The sequence below is a fragment of the Eretmochelys imbricata genome, chromosome 11 (assembly GCF_965152235.1).
Source record: "Eretmochelys imbricata isolate rEreImb1 chromosome 11, rEreImb1.hap1, whole genome shotgun sequence".
NCBI classification, from domain to species: domain Eukaryota; kingdom Metazoa; phylum Chordata; order Testudines; family Cheloniidae; genus Eretmochelys; species Eretmochelys imbricata.
Genome location: NC_135582.1, coordinates 7,905,962 through 7,930,101, shown reverse-complemented (window position 1 = coordinate 7,930,101; position 24,140 = coordinate 7,905,962). Strand labels below are relative to the sequence as shown.

Below are 24,140 nucleotides of genomic sequence, written 5' to 3'. Positions count from 1 at the left end.
CAGGGGGCTCTGCGTGCTGCCTCTGCAGCTCCCATTGGCCGGGAACTGTGGCTAATGGGAGCTGCAGGGGTGGCACCTGTGGACGGGGCAGCATGCAGACCTGCCTGGCTGCACCTCTGCATAGGAGCCGGGGTGGGGGACATGCTGCTGCTTCCGGAAGCTGCTTGAGGTAAGCGCCACCTGGAGCCTGCACCCCCAACCCCCTGCCCTGATTCCCCTCCCGCCCTCCAAACCCCTCGGTCCCAGCCCGGAGTACCCTCCTGCACCCCCAACCCCTCATCCTGCACCCCCACCCAGAGCTCCCCCTCCCCCACACCCCAACCTCCTGCCTCAGCCCGGAGCCCCCTCCTGCACCCTGAACTCCTCATTTCTGGCCCCACCCCAGAACCCACACCCCTCCCAGCCAGAGCCCTCACTCTCTCTCACACTCCAATCCCCAAGTTCATGAGCATTCATGGCCTGCCATACAATTTCCATACCCAGATGTGGCCCTCGGGTCAAAAAATTTGCCTGCTCCTGTCATAGCACACCCCTTCCACTAGGATCACAACCATCATGGCTAACAAAACTCTTTGTGGGTCGTTTCAGAGCAAACGTCTACATGTGGTCACTTAAACAAGGGCTTTGCAGATGTCACAGCTGCATGGAAGCATCTTGATTCTTCGCTCAGCTGCAGAATGAGCAACAGCTGCAGTGCTTAAAACTGCCCCAACTCCCAAGCTGCCTGCCTGAGAGAATTAAATATACACTCTGTACTCAACAATGCTCAAGACTATTATTAATTTGTAAGGTGAGCATCAAGCCAGGATTAGGGCTCATTGTGCTAAGCAATGTACAAACACAACAAAAATTACAGTACCGTCCGGAAGAGTTTACCATCTACAAAGTCAAGTAGATCAAACCCTAAACCAGAAAGCTTGATACCAATTGGAAAGTACACCAGGGTGCACAGAAGTTGAACATTAGCAGATCATGTTACTACAGTCAAATACACGACATTCAGGGTGACTTACTCACTTGTGTTTGGTAAAGTGCACAGTCTGGGAAGGAAGGGGGAGATATGAGGTACTGCAAGGAAGAAAGAATCTGCAGTTGGTGTGACAGAGAAGTATGAAGCATGGACAATTCTTTTCTTTACTGTCTGAATTCAAAGCAGCATGTGATTATCACTACTCAGTTTACTATTTTATAATACAGTCATTTATTCTAAGGGATCCAAAAGCACTTTACAAATAAGCCAGATCCCCAGCTGGTGTAAATCAGCCTACCTCTGTTTAAGTCAATGGAGGAATGTTGATCTATATTGCCTTCTATGAATATGCCACCTCAGAAAGGCAGCCACTACCAGCATGAAGAACAGAAAGAATTGGCTTATAAACAGTGCCATGGAGTCTTTGAGGTCCACACACAACAAGGACCTCAGGTTAAGGACTTACTTGAGACATACGTGCAAAAGGAACTGCACGGAACTCAGTTTATCTACCATAGTTTCTCTTTGTCTGTTGGGGAGGTGGATTAACTATGCCAAGGGGAGAAGCTCTCCCATTGGTGTAGTAGCATCTTCACTAAAGCTGCACCAGTGCATGTGAAGACAAGCCCTAAGCACAGAAGAAAATCTCTGTCATATATAAGCTGAAAGAGAAAAAAACAAACAAACAAAAGGAGAGAGACGATTAAACCGACACGCTCCGACAGCTTGTCACCGAACCCTCATGGGACAATGCTACAAGTCAGACACACATTGTACAACTCCTGTTATTATTGTGAAACCTGCTGCTCTGCACAAGTGGCTCAGAACCTGAGCTGGTTTAACTCACGGTGCTACAGAGTTCAACAGAGCTACTGCTGTTTACACTAACTGAGAATTTAGTCCAGATACTTGCTGTGTTAACTTCAATAACACTTGTATACCTTAGCTCGGATTCTGGTTTCACAGAGTTGGCATCTCAAGTCAAGGTCAAAACCAAGCCCCTTATCTTGCTGTTAAAGTTACTGCAATTAAAGATCCAGACTTAGGACAGAGAAGCTCTGCATGACAATGAATTTACAGTATCCATGGCAACATGCAATGTCGGAATTGCTTAATCCAGTTATGAAACCTTGGGAAACCTGCAGCTGGTCTCCATGGTGTCCAACCAGCTCACTTCCTTCCTTCAGCTTCTCGCTGAAATGACACCCACAGCAGGGAACTCATTGCTTGAGCAGCGCAGCAGCAGCAGGGTGTTTGAGTTGGGCTTATAGCTGGACGCTATAGGTAAATCTTGTTGTGTTTTTATAGGAATTGAGATTGAGCTGCCTGTGGCCAAGGAATTTATTTACTATTGACTTACTTTGATTTGTAGAAAGCTGTTGTCACATGCTCTTGGTGCACAATTTCAATAAACAGACATTTCTCCCCAGCTCCAAATTGGACCAATATCAACAGCAAAGCCCTGCCAACTCCTCCAGACACCATGACTAATAACTCTTCCCCTGCCCACAGCTCACCCACACCAACTGCTTAACGAAACACTTCACAGAACTCTAACGGGCAAGCTTCGCAGCACGTCCCAAAGGCCAGAACTCTGGCTGTGTTGGATCGAGGAGAAAGTAAATTCCAAAATTTGGGATGCCTTTGCATCGGCACATCACCTCCTGTTCTATGCTGTTAGCTGAAGCACTTGAAATTATTTTCACCAGATGTAGCAGTCACCGCCTGACATACGAGGAGAGGACAACCAGGGACTCAACTATTTGGGTCTTTATAGATCGCAACCAACACTTTGAATCATACCCAAAAAGGAACTGGGAGCTAGTGTAGACTACAGAGCACAGGAGAAGCAACGTTGTGAGAGTTAGGCCAGTCAAGATTAGGCAGACTCCAAGAACTAACTTTTTGTCAGTTTAAATCTTGTGGGTCTGTTTGCCTCTTCAGATACATGTGAAGTAACTACCAACAGGTAGTTACAAAATTAGGGCAGTTAACAGATGGCTCTGGGAACTGGGTTTCACTTTTACTTTGGGTTTGCTGCTCAACCAGTGCCCCAACAAAGATTCACACACAGATATAGAGGAAAAGGTGGAGCCCTTCAATGCTAAAAATGCTGAAAGAGGTGTTAGAAGTAATTACTGATGCAGGCAGCTGATATCAGACCTCCTCCAGAAGTAGAGCTGCTGAAGGCCTTCAGCATCAGAGTGAAGATTAAGGCTTGTAGATTTCTCATTGAGAATATCCTGTCAGGCACTGAATGCCCTTAACTCCCATTGGCTTCCATAGGACTTGATGGAGCTCAGTTCCTGGCAAGATCAGGCACGTGAACTGCAGGCATTTCCTTTTGGAGCAGGGACCAAAGCAGAATCTGGATGTACCTCTCATGGCTTTTATTAATTTAAAGGTCTCCCCCAACAGGAGCCAATCAGGCTTTAAAAGTAAAATTATCTCCCATCAATAAAGGTCTTCAGGGGAACAGATTTAAAACCTTGAGCTGAATTCAAAACACAATTGTTTGGGTGGAACCACAGCTCCTAGGCCTATCGCTCCCTGAGGAAGTGGCCTGCCCTTTCATGTCCTCATATAGGGCTGAGAGTTTTATGCCCTGGCTCTGGGAGACAGAACCCCACTCACTTTCTGTGCCAGCGAGACCTTTCTACCTCAGGTTGAACAAAAGATCACAACACCTCTCAGATTTACTGTAAGAGAAGACTCACCAGGGGTGTAATGCACTTGAGATTCACACAAAAGGCAGCTGCTGCTTGATGAGCACTTAGTAGTTATTTCAGGAAACACAAAATTATAGCCTGAATACCCTCCCCCCCCATGTCACTGAAAATTACTCGAGTAGGCGTTTCTCTCTCTGTCTCCCCTCTTTCCACTGCAAATTCTTAAGTGACAACAGGCAGCTGGAGCCCCTCCTGCAGCACTGAGCTATAACAAATGGCTGCATCTCTCTTGGCCAAACTGGATCTGAATGCTCAGATACATTTACTTAAAAAAGGGCGTCTTCTGGCACATGTCCAATGCAGAGCAGCAAGTATCAGTCACCTTACTGACAAGTGTCAACTGATATTACTCTTCCCTCAAGCACAGCGTCTTTCATCTTCAGCACTTTTCTCTTTGAGCTGTAGTTCTTCTCAAAATGCAAAAGGAAATCTGAGTCTAGGCAGACCTTTCCAGACATTGGGGACAAAACAGGCCCACATTTTTAGGCAACTAAGTCACAACTTTGGCTCATCTCTATAATTAAAAAAAAGCCAGCAGCTTTCTAGGAATGTAGCTGGTGGCACTGGAGGGCTAAACCAAAAGCTAAACACGCACTGTCTCGGCATAAACTTGGTCTTTGTTATAACTAAATGATTTCTTATTTGGGATTGTTTCTACTGGAAGTTGTTCTGAACTCTGCATCAGAGATGAAAGGAAAAATTCCTTGCACATTACAGCAGACAAGGGTTTGAGGAAAATGGATCTCTCTCTTACCCTTAATTCCCCTCACTCCTTGTGCATTTAGCTAAAACATGGAAAATCCCTTCCCTCACTAATTTATTTCTGATCAAACGCCTTATTAGAGCTGTAAAGGGATGACAGAAAGCCCTGTTTTGCTCTTAAATTCTTTACCACTGAAGCCAGAGATGCCTGTATTATGTTATCATGGAAATACTGAAGCTGAACTAAACATGCTGTACAAAGAAATCAGATATCTGAGATGTTCGCTGGCCCTGCCCATACAGAGATAATAGAAAGAACAAATCTGCACAGGAGGAAATGCCTCGGAATTCCAATGACTGCCCTTCCTGTTAAGTACAATCCCTGGAAATGGGCAACTTCCCGCTTACACATCGGAGCTCACTGACGTGCCAATAAACCCCCTGAAATCCACCACTGTTGGTTACTTCATCTAGTCTTCTAAATAAATCCAGGAGACTCTAAAGCAGGGGTTCCCAAACTTGGTTCGCGGCTTGTTCAGGATGAACCCCTGGCAGGCCGCAAGACGCTTTGTTTACCTGAGCATCTACAGGTACGGTTGCTCGCAGCTCCCAGTGGCCGCGGTTCGCTGTTCCCGGCCAATGGGAGCTGCAGGAAGCAGTGGCCAGGCCCGCGATGGCTCTAGGATAGTGGACCCCTATGCAGACAGATGCGGATCTGAGGCAAACCTCGATAACCTGCACACCTGGAAGATGAGGTGAAAGGGTTTAACAGCTGCGGGGAGAGTGAGTATCTTAGATGGAGATGAAGAGGGGATGAAAAGGTCTTGCAAGGAATACCGTAGGTGCTGGAGTTCTAATTTCCCATGGAAGGGGTGGAGAAGGAAGGAGATGGAGCAGGGAGTGGTGTTTCAGATGGGTCCTAGTGACAGACTCTGCCCATATACATCCGACAGGTGTTCCTTTGCATAAATATGCTTTTTCCTGCCAGAAGTGCAGGTACTGTATAGTACCCCATATCCCTGGTCTCCACTTCAGCTCCCCTTTCCCCAACCTAAGGCGTACGTGAAGAGACAAGAGTCCATTCACCTCACAAGACAGCAGACCTTGACAAAATGCAGAGGTATTTGCTCCTTTAGGCCCTGATCGAAAACTAAATTTTAAGTCAATGGGAGTCTTTCCATTGGACTTCAAAATCAGGCCCTCCGATTGCATGAAGCAATAAGCATCACTAGGGCTAGCAAAACGAGCCCTTTTCTTGTTAGAAATTGAATGACTCAACACAGATCTCAAAAACTGAGCAAAACCCCAAACCAGGATCATTTTAGCCCTTCTGAGGTTTCATCGCGAGCGAAAGCCTTTGGAGGCCAAAAGTGCCAGGTCGGTACCTGAAAATGGCACCCATGCCATTCTGAATAACAGTAGCTAGCAACCAAAGGCGCATGCCAACTGCCTACGTGCAGCTGAGGGTGTACTTGTCATGCGGACCTTACAGTCTCCCCCATTTTACATTTATATAATCCCCAAATACCACAGAGACTTTGTTATATGTAAGTGTATCCTAAAGGCTGTAGATTAAATCCTAGCCCCACTCATATCAATGGCAGTTTTGCTATTAACATCAATGGAGCCAGGATTTAACCCTCAGTCTTTTGCAGTGCCATGCAGAACATCAAAGCTTTTGCCTCCATTGGCCTTTATTCTGCGGCTGTCCCGCGACCGAGGTGTGAATCTGGGGCAGGCTGGTCGAATTATAGCCAGGGAGGGTGTAAATCCAAACCAGCTTTTTGCAGTCAACAGGGTGCAACCAGCAGCGACAGAATCAAGCCAGTGACTGACTCATAAGAGGGCAACAGCCAAGGCTGCAAAGGATGTGTGTGGAAGAACCTAACTGGTGTTAGCCAGCTCTGCAGGGAGTGGAAGAGCAGAGACAGAGGTGACTGAGCTGTTGGGGGTGCGGAATTCACAGATCCCAGTGAGGAGTGGATAAACGCACCTTGTTTTACAAAAATATTTAAATTGCATGTTTATTATCCAGAACAATAGATACCTTCCCAGGATGGGCTGTCAACACCCCCCGACCCGGCCTTCCTTTTCCCCTGGCTACATCCCCAGCTGGAGAGATGTCCCTACTAAAGTGACCTGTGGCAGGACCTGCTGGATTTGACTTGGACTGCACTGTTTACCTATCATCGTTCAGCTCCTCAGTGGCCCTCTGTTGTGTGGTCTCACAGATATTGTGTAGTGCTCAGGAGGGACTTGACTGGGATCTGTGTCCACTTTGGGCAGGTTTCACAACACAGGATAAACAGTCACAGTAAGGACACAAGCCTGTTTTACCCCAAATGCCCTCCCCTTGCATCTTAATGGTGCATTTGACTTTGCACTCCTGCTCCACATGCTCAAAGTATCTAACTGAACTGAACTGCCTTCTACACCTCTGCAGAATCACTGCTGTACAGCTAAGGGAGTGACACGGGCCATTTTCACACCGATTTTGCACTCTCTTTCACAGGCGCAGAGTTAACAGCAGTTGCACAGCACAGTGCTCACTTCCCCCTTGGATGAGGAGTGCATATTAGAGATGGGTGAACCATGTGGAGTCTAAGCTTTTGTGAGGCAGTTGGATTTTTTGGGTGGTGGGGGAGGGCGACTGCGAAACTAGTTCCAAAACCTTCAACCTGTTGGTACACATCTTCTCTAAGGCTGATTCAACACCACATACTTTCTAGCCACAGTGAATGCTGCTGTCTATCTTAAAGGGAGATTGTGGGTAGAAGCACTTACACCACACACACAAAGAATTTTTCACCCTATCCCTTTTTGTACAATCCCACTGACTTGTTCTGCATTCTCCTCACTCTCTACTTTGTTTAAACTTCCCAGGGCTGCCTACCGGCTGCAGAGCTGCCTAGATTTCCTGTAGCACTATATGTAATGCTGCTCTCTTCCCTCCCCCTACACCAGGGGCTACAAGGAAGGGCTGCATAAGGCCGCTTATGTCAAGCATACAAATCTCCTGAACCAAGGTGATCATCGAATCATAGAATATTAGGGTTGGAAGAGACCTGCTCAAAGCAGGACCAACACCCACGAAATCATCCCAGCCAGGGCTTTGTCAAGCCGGGCCTTAAAAGCCATTAAGGATGGAGATTCCACCACCTCCTTAGGTAACCCATTCCAGTGCTTCACCACCCTCCTAGTGAAATAGTGTTTCCTAATATCCAACCTAGACCACCCCCACTGCAACTTGAGACCATTGCTCCTTGTCCTGTCATCTGCCACCACTGAGAACAGCCTAGCTCCATCCTCTTTGGAACCCCCCTTCAGGTAGTTGAAGGCTGCTATCAAATCCCCCTTCACTCTTCCCTGAAGGGAGTTGGGGAAGGAGGGTTGGAATGGGGGAGGGACATGAATTGAATGGCTTAACTCTTCAAAATAATCTCCAGGATCCATCTGTCAGAGGTGATATTCTAACTTTTGTGAAAGGTGGTCTGTTGACTGCTGAAGGGACATGACAGGTGTGTAGATGGCAGCTGATGTTGCAAGGCGTAATTGTTCAGGCCCTCGATTAACCTGTCAAGAGTGCTTAGAAGAGGCAGTCTGATAGGTTGTGGATTCAGGTGTGGATTCAGGTGTGCTCGTAAGAGCACTGAGATGGTGGGTATTGAGGAGGTTGTGACCTGTGGTGTGGCTGAGAGGTATATCTTAGCTTCCGTCCCGCAGCGTAGATTCCTAGGCTGTGATCCTCTCAGTTCTTTTACAGCCCTCCTCCCCCACACCTTGGGCTGCCGGGCAGTGGGAGAGTTTGAACAGGGGGCAGAATTGTCCCTAAACTTTGTAAAACACACAACTGGTGAGTGGCTTTGAAGTTAGGCAGAATCCATCTACCTATAATTCAAATGTTGACTTTAGGACATGGTAGTTTCCCCATATTCTGGGATTAGGGTTACCATATTTGAACTTTCAAAAACAAAAAAAAACAAAAAAAAATGGACACTCCACAGGGCGGTGGGGGGGGGGGGGGGAAGAGGTAGCCCCACCCCCTAGCCACTCCCTCCCACTTCCCACCCCCTGACTGCCCCCTACAGAATCCCCAACCCATCCAACGCCCTCTGCTCCTTGTTCCCTGATTGCTCCCTCCCAGGACCCCTACCCCTAACTGCCCCCTGGGACCTCACCCCCTATCTAAGCCTCTCTTCTTCTTGTCCCCGACTGCCCCCTCCTAAGAACCTCCCACCCTAACTCTCCCCCTAGGACCCCACCCCCCTACCTGTCCCCTGACTGCCCTGACCCCTATCCACACCCCCGCCACCTGACAGATCCCCGGGACTCCCATGCCTATCCAACTGCTCCCTGTCCCCTGACTGCCCCCCCCAGAACCCCTGACCCATGTAACCCCCCTGCTCCCTGACCCCTCTCCACACCCCTGCCACCTGAGAGCCCCCCCCCCCCCCGGAACACCCAACCCATCCAACCCTCCTGTTCCCTGTCCCCTGACTGCCCCCTGGGATCCCATACCCCTTCTCCAGCTCCCCGGCCCCCTTACCGTGCTGCTTAAAGCAACGTGTCTGGCTCCGCGCGGAGCCGCTGCCAGACATGCTGCTGTGCCCCCCCCAGAGCGCTGAGGCTGTGGGGGGGGGGCAGGGGAGGGGCTCTGGCTGCTGGAGGTCCCCGATGCGAGCGGCTCAGTCTGGCCCAGCTGCCCTGTCAGCTGCGTCACGCTCTGCATTGGGAGGGAAATCCCAGACCTTTTCAGACGATAGAAGTAGAAGATTAATACACTTTAGAAATATTTGTGATAGGTCTGATTTGTAGGGGCTACAGTTTTAGTAAAGAGATACACTATGAAAAAAAGAAAAAAACCCCAAGAGTAGAAATCCTAAGTCACCACCGCTCCTCTTAAATCCATACTGTGTGCTTTAAGCAGAGTTGTTCAAATCATTTGCCACATCTCACTGCTTTTGATATGTATCTGTTAACACTTTCATTATAATCTGTGGTTTGGCAGATATTATGGTTTTGACAGTCAGCGAGTGAGTTTAGACCGTTCCAATCCATGAATTACTTTGCACATAAATTATTCGTAATGCAATAAAGTCTCTTGTGCTCACCTAAAGCACTGACATTCCAGATTCAACCCAGAACATGTGGGAGTCTAGAAACAGCAGCACAGCTCCAAATGGCATCACTTACATAATCACTTCACAGAGATTTTCTTAAAGCTGTAAGCAAAAAATAAATAAATCTCATCTGAAGAACCCCTCCGTTCTCACAGCCATGGAGCATCTTTCACACTGAACAATCCAATTCTTCTGCTTTTGCCCCATGAATCCAAGTTGTGGTTGTCCAATTAGCTTAATACACTACAAAAATAACTTCTCCAGCATCATATACTTGTCTCAGAGGTGCTCAGCCCACCCCAGATGCTGCATATCAGAGAGGAAGCCGCAAGTTTAATCATCTGATGAGGTTCAACAAGGACAAGTGCAGAATCCTGCACTTAGGAAGGAAGAATCCCATGCACAGCTACAGGCTGGGGACCGACTGGCCAAGCAGCGGTTCTGCAGAAAAGGACCTGGGGATTACAGTGGACAACAAGCTGGATATGAGTCAGCAGCGTGCCCTTGTTGCCAAGAAGGCCAATAGCATATTGGGCTGTAGTAGTAGGAGCATTGCCACCAGGTCGAGGGAAGTGATTATTCCCCTCTATTCGGCACTGGTGAGGCCACACCTGGAGTATTGTGTCAAGTTTTGGTCCCCCCACTACAGAAGGGATGTGGACAAATGGGACAGAGTCCAGCAGAGGGAAACAAAAATGATTAGGGGGCTGGGGCACATGACTTACGAGGAGAGGCTGAGGGACCTGGGGTTATTTAGTCTGCAGAAGAGAAGAGTGAGGGGGGATTTGATTGAAGCCTTCAACTACCTGAAGGGGGGTTCCAAAGAGGATGGAGCTAGGCTGTTCTCAGCGGTGGCAGATGACAGGACAAGGAGCAATGCTCTCAAGTTGCAGTGGGGGAAGTCTAGGTTGGATATTAGGAAACACTATTTCACTCGGAGGGTGGTGAAGCACTGGAATGGGTTACCTAGGGAGGTGGTGGAATCTCCTTCCTTAGAGGTTTTTAAGGCACAGCTTGACAAAACCTTGCTGGGATGATTCAGTGGGTGTTGGTCCTGCTTTGAGCAGGGGGTTGGACTAGATGACCTCCTGAGGTCTCCTCCAACCCTAATATTCTATGATCAGGTTGGCATAAGTAGATTTCACAAACACACAAGTTCAGTTTCTGGAAGGCTGACCCCATTTTTCCTTCCTTCTAGCGTTGCAACATAGTTAACTGCATGTAACCATGGAAGCAGCTCTCTCATGCAAGATCTGAAAAACCCAAAGTCCTGACTACTTTGCATGGACAGTAAAGATGCCAGGTTTCAGAGTAACAGCCGTGTTAGTCTGTATTCGCAAAAAGAAAAGGAGTCCTTGTGGCACCTTAGAGACTAACCAATTTATTTGAGCATGAGCTTTCGTGAGCTACAGCTCACTTCATCAGATACATACCGTGGTTTCCACGGTATGTATCTGATGAAGTGAGCTGTAGCTCACGAAAGCTCATGCTCAAATAAATTGGTTAGTCTCTAATGTGCCACAAGGACTCCTTTTCTTTTTAGTAAAGATGCCGTTTGACACAGGAGGAAAAAAAAGGACTTTATTAGCTGAGACAGAGACCTTTCTAGAAAGGTCAGAAGATTAGTAGTTACAGCACCGCTATAAGCACTGTTTAAAAGGACACAGTCATCCTGATTTGGCCCTCACCATTTACTTGCCTTAGAAGGCAGTGGCATCATTGGAGGATTCTATACATAGTTTATTATCCATATAGACAACTAACAGCCATGCTGCATGGGATTCACCTTCATTTAACCAAAGGTATGAGACACTTCCTAAGCAACTGGCAGCATCACTTTGATCAATGCATCAACTGAAAAGTAGAACTGGACACAACAAAAATAGGAATTCTGCATTAAAAAAATCCCATTGGCTTCCTCCTGACATTCACAAAAAGAAAAGGAGGACTTGTGGCACCTTAGAGACTAACAAATTTATTTGAGCATAAGCTTTTGTGAGCTACAACTCACTTCATCGGATGACATTCAGTGATCTTATCCAAGAAGTCAAAGGTGGATGGGTATCCCAGAATACTAAAGTCTTTCAAATGCACCCAGATCCTTGCGTTCTGCTGAGGCATCATTCTTAAGAACATAAGAATGGCCACACTGAGTCAGATCAAAAGTCCATATAGCTCAGTATCCGGTCTTCCGACAGTGGCCAATGCCAGGTGCCCCAGAGGGAATGAACAGAACAGGTAATCATCAAGTGATCCACCCCCTGTGTCCAATTCGCAGCTTCCGGCAAACAGAGGCTAGGGACACCATCACTGCCCATCCTGGCTAATAAGTTCATGGAGGATAGGTCCATCGATGGCTATCTAGTTCTTTTTTGAACCCTGTTATAGTCTTGGCCTTCACAACGTCTTCTGGCAAGGAGTTCCACAGACTGACTGCATTGTGTGAAAAAAAAACAAAACAAAACTTCCTTTTGTTTGTTTTAAACTTGCTTCCTAACAGTTTCATCTGGTGACCCCTAGTTCTCGTGTTATGAATACTTGCTGAACAAGCTGGTATTCCTCTTCTAAATAAGCTTCATTGCTTTGCGTCTCATGAGTTTTAAGTAATTGTGGTAAACTCAGTGGAATGTTTCACTGAACCATATTTAGACTTTGTGTTCACACACATTTTTTATGTAGTTTTTCCACAGGATAACACACACATTAGCTATCCCACTGTAAAATCCTAGTGGAGAAAAAGCATCTGCAGTTTTGTTATGGGCAAGGACAACCATGTGCCAGTGTATAATGTGTCCTAGCTATCCCCTGCCCAAAAAGTAAAAGTCCCTTGTCTCCACTAGGATTTTACAGTGGGATTGCTAATATGGTAATCTCTCACTGGGAAAGAAAAATCAAACACTTTTTTGCAATGAAGTGTCTTGGCTTCCATCATTTGGCCTGAGGTGTCTCTCCAGGTAAGGATCTTACTTGTGCTTTGTATTCTTTCTGAGCTAAATCCTGAAGTCAACAAGAGTTTTGACATTGAATTCAATGGAACTCTGAATTCTCTCTCACACAAGGAATCCCACTCCACCCACAGACTGCATGTGTGTGGGTGCGCGCATGCTTTGACAAGGTCTCAAGGACACAGCCAAGATCTGCCTCAGTCTAGATCTTATCAGTCGAAAGAACTATCAACAGTGCTATATTTTACCTTGACCATGTGAGCGGTAATACAACATAAGCTGGTTGACAACGTCTTGGCAAGTTTCTGGATATACAATTCTCTATGAAAAAGGACAGAAGCATAATAGAAATGGTACAGATTCCAGCTGCCTTTTTTTTTTTTGGTTTATAAATCAGGGCTGCTAAGGGACAGGATTATTTCCTGCTACAGCATGTTTCAGTTTAGCCACTGAACCCTCAACATTTTTGGGTCCATGTCCTTTTGCCTCATGTAAGTAATGCCTGAATTCAGTATACACCCAGTCTTACGGAAGGGGGAAATGACAGTTCAGTCAGTCAGTTCTGCCCACTGTGCCAATTTCCTCATATTTAAAACTAAAACCAAAAACAAAATTTTTTTGTGTATTGGCTTCTAAACAGTGTTTAGTGCACTGTAACCCTGGGATAATTTGCTGTAGTTCATAATCATCTCATTAGCCAGCTTCCCGTAGTCTCCGTCACAGCTATCAGAAAGTCTTTTTTTAATTGTATCAAAAGGTGACTTTCACATCAGATGTGTTATAAACGTATGTGCGCTCTGGTCATAGATTGAGGCACAAGTCAGCCTCTCTGTGCCTCAGTTTCCCCATTTGTAAACTGAGGATAATGATCCTGACATCCTTCGTAAAATGCTTTGAGACCTACTGGTGAGAAGCAATATTAGTGTCACATTTCATAGCCCCAACCCTCAAGCAACTCCAGCGGCTCCCCATTCATTTCAAGATCCTGGTCAACATTAGCAATTTTTTTTTGGAAATTTGATTGTTTCATATTAATTGCATATGTACAACCCCCTCCCTCCAACCCTTGGGTTCTAAAAGCCCTTTCCAAGATTGCTTACTCTGACTACCTCATCTTTTCTCCACTCCCCACTGTTCACCTGGGCTCTTCATCTGTCTTTGTAAGTCTCCCCAAGTTCATGTCATCTGGCACAGTCATGCTTCATCTCTCTGCCTCATAGATTTTAAAGGCCAGAAGGGACATGGTCATCTTGTCTGACCTCCTGCATGACACATGCCAGAGAATTCCACCCAGTGACTTCTGCAGTGGGAGGAATTATTCTTCCCAAGTCGTAAGGGAACAGACCCTTCATCCAGTCTAAATCCAAAACATTTTCTCCTTTGCTTTTACATCCTAATGTTTCTCTCCCTTTGTTATTTGCCTCCAAGTCTGCAGAGCATATTGGGATACAGACACCCTACAAAATCAGTCTGCTTTGCTTTTCTCATCCAGGGTATGTCTACACAGCAGCTGGGAGGTGGAATTCCCAGCTCAGACACACGCACACGTGCTAGCTTTGTTCACGCTAGTGCACTAAAAATAGCAATGTAGCTGCAGTGGCCCCGGCTAGCTGCCTGAGTGTGTATCTAGGACGGGGTGGCCAACCTGCGGCTCCGGAGCCACGTGCGGCTCTTCAGAAGTTAACATGCGGCTCCTTGGATAGGCACCAACTTTCCAATGTGCCGGGGGGTGCTCACTACTCAACCCCTGGCTCTGCCACAGGCCCTGCCCCCACTCCACCCCTTCCCGCCCCCTCCCCTAAGCCTGCCGTGCCCTCACTCCTCCCCCTCCCTCCCAGAGCCTCCTGTATCCCACAAAAGAGCTGATCGGGAGGTGCGGGGGGGGGAGGGGGTGGGAGAGGGGAGGGCGGCTCTGATCGGTGGGGCTGCCAGTGGGTGGGAGGCGCTGGGAGTGGTGGGGGCAGGGGGGGAGGGCGAGCTGATGGGGGCCTGCTGACGTATTACTGTGGCTCTTTGGAAATGTCCATTGGTAAATTCTGGCTCCTTCTCAGGCTCAGGTTGGCCACCCCGATCTATACTGGGGCAGCTAGCCTGAGACACCTTGTCTGCCACCGTGGCCATGCTGCTATTTTTAGTGTGCTAGCTTGGGGGTACGTCTACCTGAGCTGGCAATTACCCCCTTCCCCTCACAACCTGCTACAAAGCCATAACCTCAAGAGCAGACTTTGTCTTGGGGGTCTAAATTATCTTAAGTTTGAAATCACCTCATGTTATTTTACTTCCACCATTTTAAAATATAGCGAAAATGGGCTGGCAGGTACATTAATGAAGGAGAGACTAGGCAGAAACTGCTCTGCTATTTAATCATTCAAATCCCCAACACTTAAACAGTTTTGCAAGACTGCAAAAAGAATAAGCAGCTACACAGTCTCATAGACTTAAGGCCAGAAGGGATCATCACGATCATCTAGTCTGACCTCCCACACATTGCAGGCCACAGAACCTCCCCTGTCCTGGGGTCTCAGAGACTGGGCTCCAGCCAGAGCCTGAACATTGACATTGCTAATTTATAGCCCTGCAGCCCAAGCCAGCTGACCCAGCCTTGGAGATTTGGTGCCACAGGTTTTTTAATCGTTGTGTAGACAGACATACTCTTAGCTTCTCTGTCTCAGTTCCCTAGCTATAAAAATTAGGATCGTAGCACTTCCCTATTTCACAGGGGTGTTGAGGGTATAAATCCATTAAAGATTGTGAAGTGCTCAGCTGTTATGGCAACGGAGGCCAAGTACCTGAGGTCAGTATTAAAGAAATCAAACATTGTAAGAAAATTGAAGTCTTACCTATGCAAACGTGATTACTGAAGCATTTGGGACTGTTGCAAGTATATTTATTTCCACTGATAACTGCGTTTGGACTAAGAAAAGGAGGACTTGTGGCACCTTAGAGACTAACCAATTTATTTGAGCATAAGCTTTCGTGAGCTACAGCTCACTTCATTGGAGTGAGCTGTAGCTCACGAAAGCTTATGCTCAAATAAATTGGTTAGTCTCTAAGGTGCCATAAGTACTCCTTTTCTTTTTGCGAATACAGACTAACACGGCTGTTACTCTGAAACCTGCGTTTGGACTGATGATTTGAGAATTAAATACTACTAAAACAGATCTATTTTCAAACTATGGGAAGCCACAACACTAGTTTTCTTTGGAGAAACACTTCTTTTAGTTCTGCCTGCGATGCTGGCCGAGATATTAATCATCATGATAATTGTCTTTTCTAAGTAGCTTACGAATGTTTCCATACATCTTCCAGTCGGGGTTATGGACAATTAACAATGAACCAGTTCCACTGCAGCTGTTTCAGCGAGTTAAAGAATGGGCATGGCCTGCTTCTCAGACCTGTCTAGCAAGATTATCTATGGTAGTCGTGTTTTTTAAAAGTCTGCTATTTTCAACCCTTTCAGCCAGTATCTGGAAAGAGAGGCACCCAGGTTTATCTTAGAATAGAGAATTTAAAGAAACTAAGTCATAATAACCTTCTGGTAAACGTTTTCAGAAGTACATAAGGCCCAGCTCCTCAAAAGGACTTAAGTCAATGGGAAATTGAAATCAGTGCATCACTGACCACCAACAGGAGTTAGGCACCTAAATACCTTTGAGGATCTGCGTCCAAGTGACTTTGAAGCGTGATTCCCCATTTCAAAATGGACTTAGGGTTTTAGGGCTCAAATCCCAAAGAAACAGGCATATGTTTTTTGAACATGTTATCTTTTACAATAATCAATCGTTTTTTTTTTTAAATTAAGAGATAGTCTATGATAATGTAAATAACAAACGACAACAAGCAGCTGATAAATGAGTTTTTAACTAAGGAACCTAGTCTCTTCTTACTTCCATTGGAGTAAATCAGGAGTTCTACTACTGAAGTTTGTTACATCAGTGTAACTCTGAGATTAGAATTGGACCCAAGAAATATAAAAGGTAGTTGGACCCATACAACAGGAGCTGAATTTGATTTCCCCCTCATTCAGTGTAAATTAGTGCAACCCCTTTTACTTCAATGGAATTATACCAGTTTACACCAGCTGAGGATCTGGTCCATCATGCTTTTTCAGAGAGATTCCAATTGCCAGTTAATCTGATAAAGAGACAGAGGATCCATAAACACCTCAGCCGTGCTCTTGTCTAGTCTCAGAGACTAAGCAGAATCTCTGAGACTAGACAAGAGCACGGCTGAGGTGTTTATGGATCCTCTGTCTCTTTATCAGATTAACTGGCAATTGGAATCTCTCTGAAAAAGCATGATGGACCAGATCATTTGGCAAGGAGAACCTCAGTTTACATTTGGCTGATGCAGGAAGAGCTATCGGTGATCCAGCAGGAGACATTTTTCTATGGTTGTGAAAATCCTGGGCCCCCTCCATCCCAGGGATAAAAACCCCCAACCAATGAGTTTTTCAGGTTCCCATCTCCTTGTTAACCTGAAGTACCAACATGAACATATTTGGAAGTGAGCAGCTGCATTACAGACTCTTTGTGTGCAGAGTCTGTAGCAATAAAAAGGCTTGTGTGATGAAAAATCATATTCATTGTATTAAGTTACACCTCAACTATTTGGAAAGAATTTAAAACAGACCTTTCAGGGTTTCGATGGTCACCAGCATTCTTATTTACAGAGCAAAAGCTGAACTTGGAGGCCAGTTCGAGTCAGACCATTTGTCCCCAAAACCAGAGCTGTGGCTTGGAGCTGGAGTGAGCAGGCTACACAGGGCATTGCATTACCTGGCAAGCCAGCACAGTGCAGAGCTATATCACAGGGAGCTACTCAGAAAACTTCCATTTGAAGTCAACGAGCTAAGCTCTGTGGTTTGTAATTAAGCAGTGGAGACAACGGCAAATGGAAATTAAGGATGGCAGATTTTGGCCACAAGTTACCAAGGGACTAGTTTTCAGAAGCGTGGAGCAGCCACATTACAGGGGGAATTCTCTCCTGGCCATTTCTGTCTGGTGCAAAGTGGGCATAGCCTGGAGAAACCAGCCCCAAGAGTTTTGCTGCGGCAGCTGCAGAGAGTGGAGGCTGAATGCCATCTTGAAGGAAATGCTATAGTAAAAAGCTATCCCATGATTGATCTACTGTGGGTACCTACATGGCCCCATTTACTGTAGTATCCAAGCACCTCGCAATCTAATGTATTTATCTTCACAACACCCCGTGAGGTAGGAAGTGCTGTTATTCCCATTATACAGATGGAGCAATGAGGCATAGCGAGGCTAAAGCCCAGATTTTTAAAAGGTATTTAGGTGTTGCTCCACTCAGTGTTGCAATGCCTAACTGATTTTGAGCCTACGTTTCCTGTTCAAGAATGATTTCGATTGTCAAGTGTCTAAACCTCTTTTGAAAATGAGAGTTGGGTGTTGCCATACTGAGGGCAGCAATGCTTAAGTACCTTTAAAAATCTGGACCTAAGTAAGTTGTCCCAGGTCACCCAGGAAGTCTGTGATGGAGTAGGGATTTGAGCACATGTCTCTCACCTACTAGGCTAGTTCCCTAACCGCTGGGCTATCTTTCCTCAAATGAAACTGCTGCCAGCTCAATACAGGTGAATGGCTCGCCATCACTTACTGAAAATATAAATTACACACACACACGGCCAATGTGAAACCGGATTACCCATAACAAGACAGTAAACTATTTAAAAAAATAATCAATCTTTCCCCCAGCTGTCTCAATACTTATCTCACTGGATCTCATCATTCTATCATAGTTATTTCATCACCACCTGGCAGCGGACATCTAGTCAGTCGTATCCCCATGCAGATTTTCCCTCCGCATCACTCCCTCACCAATATTTGCCCACACGTAGTGACCACTTCATTTGATTCTAAAACAGCTAATCAGAGAGCCATAAATCTTAAAACCAAACAGGAATTATTTGGGGGCAGTTCTCTGGCCTGTGTTATGCAGGAGTCGGACTAAATGATCACAACGGTCCTTTCTGGCCTTGATATCTACCAATCTATTGCTCCCTTCTGTTTGGAAAGATCTGTACGGCCAAGCTTGTTGTAAAAGCTGCTGAAGCCAATGGAGTTACTCTGGATTTACATTGACGTACCCAAGCAGAATCGACCGACTGAGACGTTGGCTGCTTCTTTCTCAATCTTGGATTTTCCCCTTAGCTGTGTTTTTCCTTTAGCAAGTCTGTAGGGGGGATATTTGAGGATGGCAGCACGGTTGTGTTGTCTCCTCCCAAGGATCTTCTCTGTTCTCAACTGCAGTAGCAGCAAGACGTGCCATCGCCCCTAAGCTGAGTAGCGTACGTTTCTCCCATCTGCCGATTTCATGCCAGTTCTGTTTTCAGTTAGTCTGAATTCTCCAGATCTAATCATAGCACTGTTGCTCTTGGGAAGGTCACATTACTTTTTGGCCTTAGTTCCCTCATTGTGAATTGGGGGGATAATGGACAGAAAAACCCTGATGACGTGAACTAGTCTGAAGGGAATCATGGAATCGTAGGACTGGAAGGTACCTTGAGAGGTCACCTAGTCCAGTCCCCTGCACTCATGGCAAGACTAAGTTTTATCAAGACCATCCCTGACAGGGGTTTGTCTAAACTGCTCTTAAAAATCTCCAGCGACGGAGATTCCACAACCTCCCTGGGCAATATCTTCCACTGCTTAACCACCCTGACAGGAAGTTTCTGGCTCTACATTTCATTAACTTCTCAGTGCCTTGGACACCGAGAACAACAACTTGGATTTCTAAAAGGCCACTTTCAAGGTTTGTTTCCATAACTTTTAAGATCATTTCTCTTTCTCGGCCCTGTTTATAATATCCTCCTGGAGACCTGAATTCCTTATCAGAGTCTCTTTCCCACTGCCCCCTATACACTTTGTCATTACAGAGTGGCTTCTGAAGACACTCGTCTCATGTCACGGTTATTGTGGCCTCATTAATATTATTTGTATTACAGTTGTGTCAAGAGGCCCCACTGTATTAGGGGCTGCATGTATACATAGGAAAAGATAATCCCTTCCTCCTTGCAATCGAAATAGACAAGACAGAGAAAGGTGTACCATGCAAGCAGAAGCTGGGGAAATAAGGCACAGAGAAAACAAATGAGTTAGCCAAGGTCACAGTGAAAGTCTGTGGCAGAGGAAGGAAGTGGCCCCACGTCTCCTGAGCCATAATTCAGTGCTTTAATCACAAACACAGCCTTCCTCCCGAGACCCACCCTTCTTTCCTGAGGATGCCAGAGTTCTTGGGTGCAAGAAAGCAGGCTAGATTGGAGAGAAGGTCCAACTGTTGGAGAGTTTCTCCTTGTTTCCCAATGGCAGGAACCAGTGGAGTGAACCTCACACAAGCGGGCCAGACCCATTAGATAAAATCCACGGAACATCACATCCTGAGGAAAGATGGGCAGTTTTAGGAGGACGGCTGGGCCTGTGGTTAAAGCACTGAATTATGACTCAGGAGACTTGGTTTCACTTCCTGCCTTATTTAGCAAGAAATTCATCCCTATGCACTGAGCCAGTGCAAAGGCACTATTTTGAGAGTTTAGATGATGCCTCGGACTGTGTGTTGACCCCAACCACAGGGATGCAGGAAAATAAAAGCAAAGGAAAGAAAAAGAAAAGAAAAGAAAAAAGGACAGACACAGCAAACACCACAAGTTCCCTCACAATGACCTCCAAATGGACCGTGCAAACAGAATTATCAGCAGAGCAGAGCATAAGCCCTGCTAGGCATGACAAGGACTCCTCAGATCACCCCAGAATACTCTGTGGTTTGAAATAAATGTGAAAGCTATCCCTGGTATATACAATCATCTCTGTATTTTGTGCCAGAAAGTGCAAGGGAATCTAGGGCAAGATGCCAGTTATGATGATTCATTACACTAATTTGCACTACATTCATTTGGACTTACATTAGTTGCTTCAGCACCAGTTACAGAACCAGTGCAGGTATGGGGCAGCAGTCCTGCAAGTTTGGAAGAATAAAACATCTTCTCCTCCAGGTTTTATTTTAAAAAGCCTTTCATCTCTCTCTCTCTCCCCCCCCAGCTCTCTCCACCCCCAAAATGTCAACGTATCTTTTTCAGTGCCAAGAGGAAAAAATCTCTTTTGGTTGCACTGCCAGATGATCCAGTTTTTCTCCCCGCTTTTGCTAGGTTCAGTCCCCGTTTAAAAAAAAAAATCTTAGAAAAAGGAAAGCTTTGGTTTTTTTCAATTACTTCTGTCAAAATCTTGAGCTTGTGAAAACCCCCACCAAATGCTCCAATAAATACAAACTGCCCGTCACACCATTCCAGAGAAGTGGGCACTGTTGACTTCAGTGCAGTCATGCCAGAGATGAATTTAGCCAACTTTGCATTGTCAGGCTACACATGGTATTTTGTGGGATTCACTGGAGCAAAGGAAGAAGAAATTCAAACAATTAAAGGAAGAGTTATGAATAATAGCTGGTGCTGAACAAGCCTCTGTCTCCCATTTTTGAACCGTTATTTAGATGGACACTGTCAGCGTCAAGTTTTGGGGACTGAGTAATGGAGAAAGAAATCCAGCTTTTTGTAGAGACCATTAAACAGCATGGGTTAGATTATATATATTTATTTTAATTTGTTAATTTTTTATTTCTTCTGCAAAGGGTCTTTTCATCCAAGGAGTCTTTCCATCAAGGGACAAATTGATTGAGGCCTGATTTTGCAATGGTGTCTCCTGTGCTAAATGGGATTCAGGTGCAAGGCAACACAGAGGGGGAGAGTGCTTCCAAATGCAGGTAAAAAAAAAAATAAATAGAGAAAAAACTGATTGATTGCAGGATTGGGGCCTGGGATTGCAATAGATTGGTGTGGACAGCTCCTTGCTCCTACGCAGGGTCCCACTGACTTCAGTGGCGCACTCTGCAAATACAAACATTTGGCTGCACAGATCTGACCACAAGATTGGTGCATGAGTTGTTACTTGCAGCTATTTTATCAACAATATTTTCCAGATCAGACAAATATGATTTTCCAGTTGATGGTGCCCCTTAAAAGTTGCAATAAGCTTGGTATTAAAACTGTAACCTTAAATGAGACCCAGTATAGCAAATGGCCAAGATACTCAATGTTAGGTAACCAAAGTTGAAAATTTTGGCCAACTGACTTTACACAGAGCAATGCTCCAGGGTTAATGTTATTTATTGCGGTACTTCCTTGAGGCCTCAGCCAGGGTCTCATTGTGCTACAGACTGTATACACAAAAGCTTACAGTCTAAAGTTTCCATCTTTCACCCTGGAAAGGTTAGAAATTGATACGTAACATGATTAGAGTAACACTGTCTGTTAATAAATCAGACTTATTCTGCTGCACGGCATGACCTGGTGATTAGAGCACAGGATGGGGAGTCAGCCATCCTGGGTTCTAATTCCAGCACTAACCTTTCCTGCCTCATCTGGAGATGGCCAGTTAACTTCTCTGTGCCTCAGTTTCTCAGTCTGTAAAATGGGGATTTACTACTTTTGCAAAGTAGAGCCCTTGATGGAAAGTAGTACAAAGCATCATTACTAGTTCACGTCACCAGTGGTCACAGATACAAACTAAAGTAGTTGGGGAGTTTTCAGCTTCATCACAAGTTTCCAGTACTTTGTCTCAAGGCAAATAAAGAGGCAAAGCTAATTAGTTGTCTTATTAAATATATTTGGCATTGTCTTAGAGGTAATGGAAACATTTTGTTATCAAAGACAGAAGCTTCTGTATCTACAGATCCCATTTAGAAGTCTGGCAAACTACTCTGGGCTCTAGAACCAAAGTACAAAATGAAAGGCCCCACTTCCCAGACAGCTCTCAAATACATGCAGTAGTCCAAAACCACCTAATGACAAGACAATGAAGTGGGGAATTTCAGAGATCTAGACATCTACATCCCATTAAAGGTAATGATCCATAGGCATCCACATCTCCTAGGCAGCTTTGAAAAATGTAAGCCTGAACTTACTGGTTCACTATTGTGAGAGTGAGACACTTAATAAAAGAAGGTATTTAATTTACACATTATCACTAAGAATCACCCACTGCCCTGCCCCTCTAACCTTTAGATAATCAAACCCACTAGGCACATATCTTAAAAAAAAAAAAAAAAAAAAAAAAGGGTGATCATGTCAATGGAAAAAAGAAAGTAGCATATGTTCCATGGTGTTGGAACAATTTTTATAGTGGGGGTGCTGACAGCCATTGAACCAAACTGTAAACCCTGTATCTGATGGAAACCACTTAAAGCCAGTGGGTGCTGCCACACCCCAGCAGCCCTAGTTGCAGCACCCCTGAAATGTTTTTGAGAAGGTGACCCTTGAAGCTGTTGCCTCCAAAATCGCTACTGTGGGTAAGTAAGTCATTTCTTTCTGACCCTGACTGTAGAAAAAGAGAAAGTGATATGGTCCAGGAATCTCTCTCCATGGAGCAGTCTATGAAACGTGGCTCATACCGAATCAAGGGGAAAGTGTCCACAGTGACCATGTCTTGCTAGGAGCAACAGAAAATAAAGCAGAGTGCCACCCGCTACCGCAAAGTTTGAGCTGGAAAGTACTGGGGGTTTTAGAAAGAAAACCATCTTTAGACAGCGAAGAAACATTTCACGTTTTGTCTCCCAACAGAGCTGTAATACTTCACTGTCCTATCAAACCTCAGCTCACTTCTCTTTTTAAGAAGAAAGTGTTTTAACCCCCCCCCCCCCAGAACTGGAAGGGGAACTTCAACTTTTGTTTGGGCTTCTGAACAGCAGATTTGTTCAGGACACGTTTCAAACCCAACCACGCGCCGGCCCTTCAGCCTCCATACAGGAACGGGTCACACGACCCTACCTGGGGAAGTGTTCAAAGACAGCGACGCCCGCCAGCCCCCTCCCCGCCTTCCCACCCCAGGGGAAGCGGCCGCTGTCAGTCCAGCCCAGCCCGCCCCAGCCCGGCTGCCCAGCCCAGCGTCCCCTGAAGCGCTTTCCAGGGCTCAGACACACCCCTCGCTGCTCCCGGCTCTTTCCACTCACCAGGCAGCCCCAAGTCGTGCCCAGTCCCGGGGAAAGCGCCCTGGCCGGACCCAGCTGCTCCTTTCTCGCCTACCGTATCCCCATGCCTTTGGCAGACCCAGAGCAGCGATGATCATTAATCCCCCCCCCGCGCCGCCGCCGCCGCCCTCCCCTTCGCTCCCGCGGCCCTTAAAGCGGCAGCCACCTCTCTGCGGGCGGCTTGACACCCCAAGCATTCTTTATATTGCAATATCTGCGGCTAAAAATAGAACGGCTCTAAAGGGGGAGGCGGGGCGGGTTAGTTTCTAGTTAGGCGGGCAAAATACCAGCTGTTTGGGGTCTTTCGGAAACAGGCTGGGTGCGTCAGAACCGCCAACCCTTCCCCCCTGGGGCCGGTCCAGTCCCGAGGGGCAAAGCTGCTCTTTAGATCTGGATCAGAAAAAGCAGCGAACCCTGCCTTTGACAAATGGACTAGTCCGCCTAGTGCGCTCCAATGAGTTGGCTTTAAGGTGGACTGAGGGGGGGGGGGATTTGGCAGGGGGACCTTAAGGCGTTTCTGGAGCGTGAGACCATTTCATTCGTCTCCCAGAATCCAGGCAGAGCGATTTACACACGGGCGTGTTCACTGGTTTTGTCACATAAAGGAAGCGAATGGATTTTGTGAGCCCTCAGACTTTTC

At 46.1% G+C, this 24,140-nt stretch overlaps 1 protein-coding gene across 1 annotated transcript in view; it reads right to left on the bottom strand.

The window, feature by feature from the left end:
* MRAS (muscle RAS oncogene homolog) overlaps window positions 1-23,565 on the bottom strand; it is a 60,398-nt gene extending 36,833 nt beyond the window's left edge. The window contains exon 1 of the mRNA XM_077829689.1: window positions 23,483-23,565. The gene's annotated coding sequence lies outside the window, so the exon portion shown is untranslated. The remainder of the gene's footprint in view (window positions 1-23,482) is intronic.
* Between the last annotated feature and the right edge of the window lie 575 nt (window positions 23,566-24,140).